This window comes from Brachyhypopomus gauderio, chromosome 12, assembly GCF_052324685.1.
Source record: "Brachyhypopomus gauderio isolate BG-103 chromosome 12, BGAUD_0.2, whole genome shotgun sequence".
In the NCBI taxonomy this organism is placed as follows: Eukaryota; Metazoa; Chordata; class Actinopteri; order Gymnotiformes; family Hypopomidae; genus Brachyhypopomus; species Brachyhypopomus gauderio.
Genome location: NC_135222.1, coordinates 16489873 through 16493747, shown reverse-complemented (window position 1 = coordinate 16493747; position 3875 = coordinate 16489873).

The window sequence follows — 3875 nt, the reverse complement described above, 5'->3', positions numbered from 1 at the left end:
CCGGGTGTGAGTGATCAGCAATCATCAGTTTGGTGAATGGGAGGGTTGATGTGTGGAGGGAGAGGTGTGCAATAAATAGAGGCTGTGATTGGAGCATGTGATCACATGGTCTTATGATGCATGTGATTGTTGACCTTGTGTCTGGTTGGGTGTTGGTTTTCTCATGCTGGGTAGTTAAAAATTGGGGGCATGTAAAGACTAAAATGGTCTAAAATGTACTGAAAAAAGGTCATAGGAAAATACCAAAAACTTCATACATTTTTTATTTGAATGTAGCTTTTCTAGCTGTAACTATTATTAAATTGTAATAATACAGCCAGAATAGCTATACTGGCTGTGGTCTCAAATGATGTGTTTCAGGCCTCAGGTTCAGTATGTTGAGGGAGTCTTGCTAGACTAAGGCTGTCTTTGTTGACCCCTTGCGATTTGTTATTTAGAATCGCTAGTTGAGGCTAATCACACCGATGATGATAACTTTGGAAAGTAAACAATTTCTCTGAAGAAGTTTTCATAACATTCCATTGTCCCTGTATGAAAATGGAAAGACCATAGAAGGTTTGGGTAAATCTGCTCGGATCTGCCCAAGGGGATGTTTTTACACCAAACCAATTTCTAGAGACTGTGTGTGTGTGTGTGTGTGTGTGTGTGTGTGTGTGTGAGTGGAAAGAGAGAGAGATTGAGTGATGAGACACAAATAGAGAGATTCATAGAGAGCTCACACATAAGAAGGTTTTCCATTAATATTAGAGTGTCACTAAAGCCCATGGCATGTTGAGCTATACACTGTAAAAAACAAAAAAAATCCTAAAAAACGGTAAATTTCTGGAAGCAGCGGCTGTCAAACAAAAACTTTAATTTTAAAGTAAAAAACCCTGATTTAAATTAATTGGAAAAACTATACATTTACAGAAAAATTCATTAAACATTCTGCAGAGAAATACTGTTATTTTACAGATTTTTCCTGGATTATTATGATTTAGCACTTTTAATAGAGTGACAGCACTAATATTTTTGCAGAGAAATATTGTTATTTTACAACTTTTCCCTGAATTATTATGATTAAGCACTTTAAAAAAAGTGACAGCACTAATATTTTTGCAGAGAAATATTATTGTTTTACAACTTTTAACTGAATTATTACAATTACAATTAATTATTACAATCCAGCTGCAAGATGAATTTTAATTGCATAGGATTTTCTTCATTAATCTGGAAAGGTTTTGACAAAAAATACTGCAGTTTTAAGTCTATTCATATTCATTACATATTGTAACGGCGTCGAAGGACAAGAATGAGCCATGACACCAATGTTAGTGAACTATTATTTTATAAGCAACACACTAAAGGGAGGGGGAACACTAACGTACATACAACACACATCCAGGGAAACAGGGGGAACTCACCGCGGGGCCTGCTGGGAAGTCTGTAGACTCCACCCCTCAATGCTGCCCATTGGCTGACGGTACAATATTCAGCCACCACAGAACGTGATAGAGGCGGATAAAAAAAAAAAAAACCCTTAATGTCTGCCACCCAAAATTTAATGTGACTATTAATCATTAGTGATAGAATAGTCGGCGACGTTCCTAGCAAATTAGACTTAAAAGCCTGTTCCATTACAATGTACGTCTACCAGTATATCAGTTCATCTGTCTCTCAGTGTGTTACAGGTTATTTCCTTGGTTATGTTCAAGTATAGACCCAGTGTTTAGAAATGTTTCTTTTAAAACTCCAGCACCCAAACAAACTGCCATTTTCTATTGCCATTGACTGCACAAGAACTAAAATGAGAACCAACATCAATCAATAGAGATGGAACAATCAACAGAAATCTCCTACAGCCATTACTACTGTTACATACTTTAGACATGCCCATGTAAAAATCTAATGTCTGAACTGACATTAGGAAGTCACTCTTCATTCTGTAGTCATCATAAAAATGAGCATAATCATGATTTTCAATTGCAGAAATGGGTTTTTTTTATTTGTCAAATCAATTGCCATCACATTCTGTGTCAAATTAACATGTCCGGACCCTATATGTTTGATCTGTGTACATTTTTCTCCTGAACATCAATGGATCCTCTGAATTACGAGGACGCCTAACAATCAAAATACGAGTATTGCTAAATGTAAGCTAATACTATGAAAACCCCATTCATTTCTGACATTGAAAATCATGTTTAAACCAGCAGTGCCAAACAACTAAACACATTGCCAAAAGACATTAATACAAGTTAATAAGATTTTGATTAAAATAACACTTTTTTGTTATTAATAATAAAATAATAAAACTTTTTTGTTCTTACAGACATAAACCTTCATATAATCAACTGAATGTTTAATTGCAGATAATTGCTGTAATTGTACATGAATCTGTATGTAATTTAAGAAAGCAGAAAAATACCATATAAATAATACAAAAAAAATAAAAAATAAAAAAATAAAAAAAGAGAAAAGCATGTAACTTGTAATTATTATTGTAATACTTAAAATAAAAGATATTTTGTCAAATTACAAATAATGTCTGTAATTTTACAAAGTTTTGTATGCAATTGGAAAAAAGTGTTAAACTACATTGAAATATTTACAGTTTTTTCCATAAAATTAGGATTTTTTTTACAGTGTACGTCATAGAATCCCCTCTCCCCTGATCAGACCAATACCAATTGCAGTAATACAGTATATTGCCCTGATCAATAGAGTGGCCCCTAGTTGAAAGTATAACCTATCTAGCTAACAAAGTTAGAAAAGTGTCAGATAAATGTACTCAACAAACATGGCACCTATTTGTATAGTCAGGCATAGTGTACCGTGTAGAAGTCTTGAAACCCTTCCTGCTTTTCAAAAATAAAGGAAATGCTGACCACTGATAATGTAAGTCTTTTTTTTGCCATTCGCATACATCTAAAGTGTGACGCAGAAGGCGTCGGAACAGAGGCAGCCGGAAACGTAGGTGGAACGAAAGGGAATTTATTCTTCGTAGTGCAACAAACGAAAACCAGCAAGCAAACTAGATAGCTCCAGAGCCGGAGTGGCTAATCGGGAGATTCGGGAGGATTCCCGATGGGCCGGCTCATGTCAATCTCTAATTTGGGGCGATTGGGAGGGAAAAATAATTTTTGGCCGGATTTGGGCTGAAAAAGTGGCCCACTCCGGCCCTGGATAGCTCTCAGTAAACACAAGGACGAAATCAGCGGGTAAGTGGTGTTTGAGAGGTCCAGCGAGGCTCCTAGAGACAATGTGCAGGACTGGACCTGACGACCTGCGGGCTTAAGAAGAGCAACATTGTGTACAGGTGTGTTAGTACTCAGGAGAATGTGATGGTGGGAGTGGTTGCGTGCTCGGGGGTGTGTGCTGGGATCGGCTGCTGGCCGGGATGCACACCCTCTGGTGGTGACCCGGCCCCCTCACCGTGACATAAAGTAAGTATTTATAGGGTTCGTCTGTAGGTAAGGTATAAGGTGTAAATGTGACGGGCAGGGTGAGCAAATTAAAATGGAAGTGATCACGCTGAGTCTCAGGGAAAAAGTATGGTTTAATGAAGAAAGTGCGCAAACCAAAAACCCGTGACTTAGATCCGAATTAAGGATATAATAACCAGCGGTCAACTGATACAAAGACAAGACATACATGGGCAACACGGTGGCTTGGTGGTCCCTGTGTTTGCGTGGGTTTCCTCCGGGATCTCCGGTTTCCTCCCACAGTCCAAAAACATGGAGGTTAGGTAAATTGGCAGTCAACAAAAAATTCTCCCTGAGTGTGTCTCTATGTTCAATAAAAAGTAGTGTCTGTGTGTCTGTGTGTGTCTGTGTGTGCGTGTGTGTGCTTGTATGCCCAGTGGTGGATGGTGCTTTGCCACTAGAGTCTGTCCT